The sequence below is a fragment of the Dendrobates tinctorius genome, unplaced genomic scaffold (genome assembly GCF_039654945.1).
Source record: "Dendrobates tinctorius isolate UK_male_01 unplaced genomic scaffold, ASM3965494v1 ptg000143l, whole genome shotgun sequence".
NCBI classification, from domain to species: domain Eukaryota; kingdom Metazoa; phylum Chordata; class Amphibia; order Anura; family Dendrobatidae; genus Dendrobates; species Dendrobates tinctorius.
In genome coordinates, this window is record NW_027361810.1 from 12,719,508 (window position 1) to 12,732,255 (window position 12,748).

A 12,748-nucleotide genomic window follows, 5' to 3' on the forward strand; every position below is an offset into this window, starting at 1 on the left:
CAGAAAATTAACTCTCAAAAGACATTTTGCTAAAAACACCACAAAGGATTCTGCTGAAATGGATGAAGATGTTCATGATCTTTTTCATCTCGATGTACCTTATAAATCTAATTTTTATCCCCTTGAGGACAAAAGTCATCAGATTAATGCCTTCAGCGATATTGTACAAAAAGAGTTTGAAAAAATAACACGGAGGGGCATTAGTAAAAGGAAGAAACCTAATCTTAATAGACAAGAGAAACAAGCATTGAAATCCCTTTCTCTTAACAGTTTGATTGTGATCAGACAGGCTGACAAAGGTGGTGGGATTGTAATCCAAAATCGATGTGACTACATTAATGAAGCTCATAGAATTTTATCTGATACTAGCTACTATATTAAAAGCTCATTTAGCGATTATTCTAAATCTATTACAGCCTATAATGCTTTAATCATCGAGGGTCTTTCCCAGAATATTTTCAATAATAAAGAAAAAAAGTTTCTAAGCATTAAAAACCCAAGCATTCCTTTTTTTTATCACTTACCTAAAGTACATAAAGGTCTTTGCAATCCTCCTGGCAGACCGATAATTGCGGGTATTAACTCTCTAACCTCTAATCTAGCTCATTACATTGATAGGATTATGTTACCGCATGTATTTGAATTAAAAAGTCACCTCAGAGACTCAACTCATTTATTGTATCTACTCCAAGAAATCACTTGGAAACCACAATATGTTTTCATTACTATGGATGTGACTGCACTTTATTCTAATATTCCACATGATGTAGGTGTGAATTGTTTTCATCATTTTTTAAAATCTGACATTAGACTTTCTTTGGCTCAAAAGGATTTTATTTTAAAAGGTATTGATTTTATATTGAAAAATAATTTTTTTACCTTTGAAAAAATATTTTATCAACAAGTTAAGGGGACCGCAATGGGCTCAAAGGTAGCACCTACTTTCGCTAACCTTTTCATGGGGATTTTTGAAAATTCTTTTATTTTGAATGAAAATTGGAGCAAAAATATTATTTTTTATAAAAGATTAATTGATGATTTATTTTTTATCTGGGACAACTCCACTAACAATGTTGAAACTTTTATTCAGACAATAAATTGTAATGACTGGGATCTTTCTTTTACAGCAGCTTACAGCAGTCTTTTAATTAATTTTTTAGATATTAACCTTTTTATTAAAGAAGACTAGTGTTGAGCATTCCGATACCGCAAGTATCGGGTATCGGCCGATACTTGCTGTATCGGAATTCCGATACCGACTTCCGATATTTTTTCAATATCGGAATTCGGCATCGGAATCGGAAGTTCAAAGTTGATTGACAGCCTGACGTCATCATGATGCGCGGTGTGTGCGCATCATGATGCGCCGTCATTTCGGGCCTTCCGGGGGTCTCTGCCGGCCTGCCGGGGGGCTGTGTGGACTGCCCGGGGTCTGTACCGGCCTGCCGGGGGGCTGTGCACCCTGTGGGGGTCTGTACCGGCCTGCCGGGGGGCTGTGCCGGCCTGCCGGTGGTCTGTGCACCCTGCGGGGGTCTGTACCGGCCTGCCGGTGGGCTGTGCCGGCCTGCCGGTGGTCTGTGCACCCTGTGGGGGTCTGTACCGGCCTGCCGGGGGGCTGTGCCGGCCTGCCGGGGGGCTGTGCTGATGTCCGGGGGTCTGTGCAAGCATCGTCCGATGGGACTACAAGTCCCATCTGGCGATGCCTGCTACCATGACAGTGATTGACACATTAGCCAATGATGGGACAGTAGTAGTCCCATCATCCGGCTAATGTGTTAAATGTTAAAAAAAAAAATAAAAAAAAAATACTACATGCATGCTACATACATACTACATGCTACATACATACTACATGCTACATACATACTACATATATACTACATGCATGCTACATACATACTACATATATACTACATGCATGCTACATACATGCTACATACATACTACATGCTACATACATACTACATATATACTACATACATACTACATACATGCTACATACATGCTACATACATACATACTGCATGCTACATACATACTACATACATACTACATACATACTACATACATGCTACATACATACTACATACATACTACATACATACTACATACATGCTACATACATACTACATACATACTACATGCATGCTACATGCATGCTACATACATACTACATGCTACATACATACCACATACATACTACATACATACTACATATACACTCACTGGCCACTTTATTAGGTACACCTGTCCAACTGTGTGTTAAGACTTAATTTCTAATCAGCCAATCCCATGGCGGCAACTCAGTGCATTTAGGCATGTAGACATGGTCAAGACAATCTCCTGCAGTTCAAACCGAGCATCAGTATGGGGAAGAAAGGTGATTTGAGTGCCTTTGAACGTGGCAAGATTGTTGGTGCCAGAAGGGCTGGTCTGAGTATTTCAGAAACTGCTGATCTACTGGGATTTTCACGCACAACCATCTCTAGGGTTTACAGAGAATGGTCCGAAAAAGAAAAAAAATCCAGTGAGCGGCAGTTCTGTGGCCGGAAATGCCATGTTGATGCCAGAGGTCAGAGGAGAATGGGCAGACTGGTTCGAGCTGATAGAAAGGCAACAGTGACTCAAATTGCCACCCGTTACAACCAAGGTAGGCAGAAGAGCATCTCTGAACGCACAGTGCGTCGAACTTTGAGGCAGATGGGCTACAGCAGCAGAAGACCACACTGGGTACCACTCCTCTCAGCTAAGAACAGGCATCTGATGGCTACTTTCAGCAGGATAATGCGCCATGTCATAAAGCTCGAATCATCTCAGATTGGTTTCTTGAACATGACAATGAGTTCACTGTACTCAAATGGCCTCCTCAGTCACCAGATCTCAATCCAATAGAGCATCTTTGGGATGTGGTGGAACGGGAGATTCGCATCAGGGATGTGCAGCCGACAAATCTGCGCCAACTGTGTGATGCCATCATGTCAATATGGTCCAAAATCTCTGAGGAATGCTTCCAGCACCTTGTTGAATCTCTGCCACGAAGAATTGAGGCAGTTCTGAAGGCAAAAGGGGTCCAACCCGTTACTAGCATGGTGTACCTAATAAAGTGGCCAGTGAGTGTATACTACATGCATGCTACATACATACTACATGCTACATACATACCACATACATACTACATACATGCTACATGCTACATACATACTACATATATACTACATACATACTACATACATACTACATACATACTACATGCATGCTACATACATACTACATACATACTACATACATACTACATGCATGCTACATACATACTACATGCATGCTACATGCATACTACATGCTACATACATACCACATACATACTACATACATACTACATACTACATATATACTACATGCATGCTACATACATACTACATGCTACATACATACCACATACATACTACATACATGCTACATGCTACATACATACTACATATATACTACATGCATGCTACATACATACTACATATATACTACATGCATGCTACATACATACTGCATGCTACATGCATGCTACATACATACTACATACATACTACATGCTACATACATACTACATACATACTACATGCTACATACATACCACATATATACTACATACATACAATACATTCATACAATACATACATAGACATACAGTACATATAACATAGAGTAACATACTTACCAATACTTGTCACATTGTTCCCCGAAGCCGTTGTCTTTTCCGGAATAAATATTAACATAACAAACCACAAAAATACTCACCCACGATCCGAAGCAGTCCATGAGTGTGTCCCATGACGATCTTGGGTAGAGAACTGCAGCATCAGATGATGCTGCAGGAATCCAATGACGGAAGGTAGGTATCCTTCCGCACTGTATTCCTCCGCCACTTAAAAAAAAAAAAAGTCCCTAGTCTCACTTTATGCCATTGCTGCGTGGGAAATTCCCACACAGCAATGGCATAAAGTGAGACTAGGGACTTTTTTTTTTTTTAAGTGGCGGAGGAATACAGTGCGGAAGGATACCTACCTTCCGTCATTGGATTCCTGCAGCCCATAGAGAACGGCAGCATCAGCTGATGCTGCAGTTCTCTACCCAAGATCGTCGTGGGACACACTCGTGGACTGCTTCGGATCGTGGGTGAGTATTTTTGTGGTTTGTTATGTTAATATTTATTCCGTAAAATACAATGGCTTCGGGGAACAATGTGACAAGTATTGGTAAGTATGTTACTCTATGTTATATGTACTGTATGTCTATGTATGTATTGTATGAATGTATTGTATGTATGTAGTATATATGTGGTATGTATGTAGCATGTAGTATGTATGTAGTATGTATGTAGCATGCATGTAGCATGCAGTATGTATGTAGCATGCATGTAGTATATATGTAGTATGTATGTAGTATGTATGTAGCATGCATGTAGTATGTATGTAGTATATATGTGGTATGCATGTAGTATATATGTAGTATGTATGTAGCATGTAGTATGTATGTAGCATGCATGTAGTATATATGTAGTATGTATGTAGCATGTAGTATGTATGTAGCATGCATGTAGTATATATGTAGCATGTAGTATGTATGTAGCATGCATGTAGTATATATGTAGTATGTATGTAGCATGTAGTATGTATGTAGCATGCATGTAGTATATGTGTAGTATGTATGTAGCATGTAGTATGTATGTAGCATGCATGTAGTATATATGTATGTATGTAGCATGCATGTAGTATATATGTAGTATGTATGTAGCATGTAGTATGTATGTAGCATGCATGTAGTATATATGTAGTATGTATGTAGCATGTATGTAGCATGCATGTAGTATATATGTAGTATGTATGTAGTATGTATGTAGCATGCATGTAGTATATATGTAGTATGTATGTAGCATGTAGTATGTATGTAGCATGCATGTAGTATATATGTAGTATGTAGCATGTAGTATGTGTGTAGCATGCATGTAGTATGTATGTAGCATGCATGTAGTATGTATGTGGTATGTATGTAGCATGTAGTATGTATGTAGCATGCATGTAGTATATATGTGTTATGTATGTAGCATGTAGCATGCATGTAGCATGCATGTAGTATGTATGTAGTATGTATGTAGTATGTATGTGGTATGTATGTAGCATGCATGTAGTATGTATGTAGTATATATGTGGTATGTATGTAGTATGTATGTAGTATATATGTGGTATGTATGTAGCATGTAGTATGTATGTAGCATGCAGTATGTATGTAGCATGCATGTAGTATATATGTAGTATGTATGTAGTATATATGTAGTATGTATGTTGCATGTAGTATTTATGTAGTATGAATGTAGCATGTATGTAGTATGTAGCATGTATGTAGTATGCATGTTGTATGTATGTAGCATGTATGTAGCATGTAATTTTTTTTTATTTATTTTTTTTACATTCAACACATTAGCCGGATGATGGGACTACTACTGTCCCATCATTGGCTAATGTGTCAATCACTGTCATGGTAGCAGGCATCGCCCGATGGGACTTGTAGTCCCATCGGACGATGCCTGCACAGACCCCCGAAGCCTGCACAGACCACCGGCAGGCCGGCACAGCCCCCCGGCAGGCCGGCACAGCCCCCCGGAGCCTGCACAGACCACCGGCAGGCCGGCACAGCCCCCCGGCAGGCCGGCACAGCCCCCCGGAGCCTGCACAGCCCCCCGGCAGGCCGGCACAGCCCCCCGGCAGGCCGGCACACCCCACCGGAGCCTGCACAGACCACCGGCAGGCCGGCACAGCCCCCCGGCAGGCCGGCACAGACCACCGGAGCCTGCACAGACCCCCTGGCAGGCCGGCACAGCCCCCCGAAAGGCCCGTACAGACGCCAGAGAGGCTGTACAAGGCAAAAACAGGGTTTTTCTTATTCCGAATAACATCCCTAATAACATCCCTAACAATCAATTTCACCGGATTAGAAAAAACTGCTCATTGGATACTGACTTTAAAGATCAGTCCAATATTTTAAAGAAAAGATTTTTTTGCCCAAAAATACCCTTCACACTTAAGGGGGTTTTACACTAAGCAATATCGCTAGCAATATCGCTAAAACGTCACTGGTTTTGTGACGTTATAGCGATATTGCTAGCGATATCGCTATGTGTGATACTTACCAGCGACCGGCTCCCCCGCTGTCCATCGCTGATCGCGCGAGAATGTCCGGCTCCATTTCTCGTCGGGCACTTCCTGCTGAGACTTCCTGCTGTGACGACGAGCGACGCTGGACGCGGGCGGGAGGACGCCAGGATCGCTGTGTGTGAAAGGTAAGTATCGTGCGCTGCGTCGCTGCTGCATCGCTGTGAGATCTTTCTGTATGAAAGCTCACTAGCGATCATTTAGCGATGCACCAGCGATCCTGACCGGGTCGGATCGCTGGTCGGATCGCTGGTGCATCGCTAAATGTAAAAGGGCCTTTAATTAAGAATGCCTTTAAAAACTCTCTCAAAGTAAATCAGAGAGCATTGCTGGAGCCTAAAGAGCAAGTAATTACTGATAAGAACTTTTCAATGAATTTTATAACGCAATTCTCCATTGAACATAATGAAATCCGTAGAATTTTTCATAAGAATTGGCATATATTACTGAACGATCCCATTCTGAACAATATCCTTCCTAGGAATCCCGGGGTTACATTCCGTAGAGCCCCCACAATCAAGGATCTAATAGCCCCTAGCTGCCTGAGAGCTCATGCTAGCCCCATTAACGGTTACACCCTGAATTCAACTAAAGGAATCTTTAAATGTGGTACGAGGAACTGCTTATGCTGTTCTAATATAAATCATAAAGCTAATTGTATAATTTCATTTTCTACTAAAGAGAAATTTATGATCCCTTTTGTTCTAAATTGTAACTCTGACTTTGTCATTTATGTCATTGAATGTCCCTGTGGTAAGCAATATGTAGGGAGGACCACACAACCCCTACATCTCAGATTGAACTCCCATCGGCATAATATTAAAAAAGGCCTGCTTACTCATGGGCTGTCCAGACATTACGCCTTGGTACATGATAAGAATTCGAAATTATTAAAAATTAGCCCTATCGATCATATACCTAAATGTGCACCGAACAGATCAACGAAATTAAATAGAAAGGAAGCCTATTGGATCTACAAATTAGGGAGTCTGAAACCACAGGGTTTAAATGAAATAACTGAGGTTTTTACCTAGACAGTGGAATTTTTGTTCACACCCATATTCACATGCTCTGTAATCAGAGAAAAAAAAAAAAACCCTCATGTGTATAGATGGCTTCTGAGTTCTTTGCGATAATTTCTCTTTGTTCTATTTAAATTTAAAATTTTATATGCACTATTTGTGTCAGTTTCCCTTGTTGATAATGTTAACCTAGTTATGCAGTCCCCGCCTTGTGGTTTTTTATATATTTTTTATAGATTTGTTTGTACTTAATGCAATACCTAATTGCAATTTTATATTTATATTTATAACTAATTTTACAATACTGTGCCTCCTTGGTCTGGTGAAAAAGAAAGGAAAAAAAAAAATAAAAATTATTTATGTATTTATTTAAATATTACTTGTGCTTTAGCTCTAAAAGAGTGTTATATATATGAAAATCCTGTATAGCCTCCTATCAGGTTTAGCTCCTTTTGCCCTTGGGAGCAATCACTTTCATACCTCTGTCTTAAACATTATCTCTGTTAGTTGCATTTTTTGAAGAAAAAATTTTTTGAAGAGTTTTTTTCTTCTTTAATTAAGCCCGGGTAAGCGCTACTAATTCTACTAGTCTGACATGAAAGAATGACCCCGGCTGATAATAGTATCTCATTTCTCCTTTAACTCAGCTCCCATGCATATATTGCCTAGCCATAGAGATTAGTGAACAGTACAAGAATGTTACTGCCACTCCTTCACAGTGTAAAGACTTATGTGTCACGTGTTGAACACAAAAACTGCCTGTGATCTTATCTATTAATGAAGCCACCCATTCACTCTGCCGCTTTATCCTGTGTTTTTACTTTGAGCAGTAGTTGGCTCCTGCACAGCGTCCTGTGTGTTGCTGCATCTGATATTAACCCCCTTTTTTTATGTGCTTCGTGTTAAATCTAAAATTTGCCCATGATCTTTGTATTAGTGAAGTAATGAATCCATGCTGTCTGCGTTCTCATTCTGAGCAGCGCTGACTGCTGTGCAGCTTCTCGTGTGTTGCTGCTTTTAGCATCCTTATTTATTTTTTAAACCCATTTCCTCTATACTAAAAAATAACTTTATATTTAATTTTTTAGAATTTAACTAAAATTATATATTTTTTATTGGTAAAGAATTAAAATTATGTTTTTACTTTTTTCCCCTTTTTGTATAAAGATTGCAATGCTTTCAATGAAAAAAAGCGGTTTGCTGTTTCCATACGATAGTTCACTTGTAAGGTATCCACCTCTAAACAGGAATAAACTCTCCCCTTCCCCTTTTTTTTTTTTTTTTTTTTTTGTTTAAATCGTAAATTTGACTTTATTATCTGTTTTGTAAACGAAAATTTAATCAAAAAATCTTTTAAAATACGTATTCTTTTGTAATATATCTTAGGTTAACTGTTAATCATGTGGTGTCATTGAACTTTGACACTGCATCATCTGACTTGTTGGCACTCATTTTTTTGAAATCCAGCATTCTTTCAAACCTATTTATGTCTGTGATACCTGTATGTATTTGTGGTATTTCCTGATGAAGGGGGCATGAGACCCCTGAAACGCGTAGAATAAAACCACTGCAATCATACAGCACTCTCCTGGAATTTGTCTAAAGCGGCAGCGCGGAATATAGCTACAAACTCCCTTTGGATTCATGATTTCTTTGGTCGCTGAAGACCTGTGGATCTGCAGCAGCCGCTACCTACACGCTCTTATCTCATCCTAACCAGGTGAGCATATTTCATGATATACTGTCTCTTGTAACGTGGATAAGACCCTATTGCGCTTTTTTGTCTCCCCCTTTTTTTTGCAATTTTTATGCCTCATACACACACGGCTCCGTTCTGTACACCTCGCACACACACGGCTCCACTCAGTACACACATGGCTCCACTCCGTAAACCTCGTACACATGCGGCTCTGCTCCGTACACCTTGCACACACGTGGCCACGCTCTGTAAACCTTGTACACAAATGGCTCCACTCTGTAAACCTTGTACACATGCGGCTTTGCTCCATACACCTCGTACACACGCGGTTCCGCTCCATACACCTCACACACACGCGACTCTGCTCCGTAAACCTCGTACACACAGCTCCGCTCCGTACACCTCACACACTCGCGGCTCTGCTTCGTACACCTCGTGTACACACAGCTCCACTCCGTACACATCTCTGCTCCGCACACCTCGTACACACACACACAGCTCCACTCCGTACACATCTCTGCTCCGTACACCTTGTACACTTGCAGCTCTGCTCCGTACACCTCACACACTCGCGGCTCTGACACATACACCCTGTAAACCCCCCTGACCCCACAAATAAACTTCCCTCATCCAGGACGATGACAAACAGCAGAGTCCTGCATAAAACAAGGGCTGATGCGCACAGGACCTGTGATGAAGTCATAGGAGGGGAGGAGTCAGGGTCACATGATATCCGGATCGAAGACGCTACAGATGAGGAGAGGAGCGACTACAGGACCTGTGATGAGGTCACAGGAGGGGAGGAGTCAGGGGTCACATGATCAGGGGGTCCCTGACTCCTTCCCTCCTGTGATCTCATCAATTACAGCCTCTTGCACAACTGCAGCACCAGCGTGCAGAGGCTAAATTGTAGGTGCTGCGGGTAGGCGCATAATGCCACCCCCTGCTGCCTGCCGCTTCAGCACCTGGCTCAACTTGGCTCATTATAGCTGCGGCCCTGGTCCCGAGAAGCGCAGGTTTTATTGATACTGTGAGAATTTGTAATGTTACGAGGAAAAACTTTCTGAGACAGAAGTCGGCTCCTCCGGTTATTATTCTACTTTATAAACCAAATTATGAATGTACATTGATGTTAAATTCAGAGGGTTTTTTTTTATAAAGGTTTATTAATATTAAGTAATTTAGTAATAGTAGGACATGATATGAAGTTTCTGCGGTACGACATGTGGTCTTTCGGACAAGACTGGGATAGTCATAGAGCCAAAAAATGCTTTGCAATGTGAATGAAGAGGTAAAAATTACACAAACCAACCACGAGAGTGTGTTTTACTGATAATAGTTATTGAGTAAAATTACATTACATACCTGTAAGGGATGAGAGAATCTGCCAAAATTAGAATTTTCCATACCATGAGGATTTTAAATGGAAATTTGATTTGCGGTGAAGTTATTATTATTTAGTTATTCTCTGCTAATTCAGTGTTCCTTATTATGCTCTGGGGTCTCTGTCTACAATATAAAATAATTTAATTGTCCCAACCGCCCACTGTCCACTCCTCGGCGCCTCTTCCTTTCCCCTTCCCCAGTCACATGTACATTCTCTTTGCTTTTCAATCCAGGTCATGGCTGGCGCCTGGACTAAGCCTTGGACAGAACTACGCGTACAGATCGTATCATCGCTTGGGCAACGTGCATGGTGACATCCGAGGCCTACACAAGGCAGTAGACCAAAGAGAATGCTCATAATGAGGAAAGGGGAGAAGAAGAGGCACTGGGGAGGGATAAGCTCTCCGGTCTGGTGAGTGGTGAAGTATCGGCTGCGCACCGTTTTTTAAAGTCTTCAACTTTATTATTACTATTTTTAATGTTATGTTTTATATGTTTTCTGAATAAACTAAAATATATTTTTATTTGGGACTTTATGTGCTCTTCTTTTTCTCGTGTGTTCATGTACTTCATATACTTTAGGAGTGTCCTTTGCAACTATAGGAAGAGTCAATGGGGATGTTGAAATCACCCATGATGATGGTGGGGATGTCAGCAGAGAGGAAATGGAGTAGCCAGGCGGTGAAGTGGTCAAGAAAGGTGGAGATGCGTTTATTTGTGTAAAAAAAAGTGGTAAAAATTTTGAAAATTATGCCATTTTCAAACTTTTCATTTTATAAGGCGGAGGGAGATGGGGACAGGTGCAGAGGTCCTCACTGTCCGTGCAGACGCCAGATTCCCAGCCCCACAGTGTGAATACATCATAACTCACTGCGGGGCAGGATCTGGGGCCTCCGCTACACGCAGGCGCGACAACCTTAAATCACCTGATGTAAGATCCCGGGCAGCACGCATGGCGCATGCCCGAGAACTGATTGCACACCGCCGGTGATGTCACAAGAATGAGAGGAGGCGATGGTCGGAGACAAGAGGGGGATGATGGACGGCTGCGTGGCCGTAGAGTCGGGGGAGAAAACGTACCTCCCTGACTCAATAGAGGTATGGCGGGAAATTTATAAAACTCATTATTTCAGTGATCCTAGTGATAATAAACATAAGAGCCACCTTCAGAGAATGCAGCCTTAGTGCTGCTGAAGGTGGCTCTTTTACTTTAATAGGCCCTGGGGGGGTGACAGGTTCCCTTTAAATCAGAGAGTCATATCACAAAAAATAGTTAATAAACAACATTTCCCACATGTCTACTTTACATCAGCACAATTTTTGAAACATTTTTATTTTTTTAGGAAGTTATAAGGGTTAAAAGTTGACCAGCGATTTCTCATTTTTCCCATACATTTCCCAAACCATTTTTTTCAGGGACCACCTCACATTTGAAGTGACTTTGAAGGATTTATATAACAGAAAATACCCAAAAGTGACACCATTCTAAAAATGGCACCCCTCAAGGTGCTGAAAACCACATTCAAAAAGTATATTAATTTGTTCATTTTTGGAATGTGGAAGGAAAAAATAAACATTTAAATTTTTATCGCAAAAATTTGACTTTAGACCCAGAATTTTTTATTTTTGCAAGGGTAACAGGAAAAAATGGACCCCAAAATTTGTTGTGCAATCTCTCCTGAGCACCCTGATACCCCATATGTGGGGGAAAACCATTGTTTGGGCGCACGGCAGGTCTCAGAAGGGAAGTAGTGCTGTTTGAGTTTTTAAATGTAAAATTTGCTGGATTAATTAGTGAACGTCGTGTTGCATTTGGAGACCCATTAATGTGCCTAAACAGTGGAAACCCCCACAAGTGACACCATTTTTGAAACTAGACCCCTTAGGGAACTAACCTAGATGTGTGGTGAGCACCTTGACCCCCCAGGTGCTTCACAGAAGTTTATGACATTGAGCCGTGAAAATAAAAAAAATCACATTTTCTCCACAAAAATGTTTCTTAGCCCCAAATTTTGTATTCTCATAAGGGTAACACGTGAAATTGCAACATACAATTTGTTGTACAATTTCTCTTCAACAGTGGAAACCCCCCACAAGTGACACGATTTTGAAAGCTAGACCCCTCAAGGGATGTATCTAAATGTGTGGTGAGCACCTTGAACCCTCAGCTGCTTCACAGAAGTTTAGAACGTAGAGCAATGAAAATAGAAAAAAATCACATTATTGCCACAAAATGTGTTATTTTAGCTCCAATTTTTATATTTTCACAAGAATAGCAGGAGAAAATGGACTCCAAAATTTGTTGTGCAATTTTTCCTGAGGACACTGATACAACATATGTGGTCGGAATCTACTTTTGAGACACCATGCAAAGGTCAGAAGTGACGCGCCATATTAAAGTTCACATTTTTTCTTGACTGGTTTGAGGGTGCCATATCACA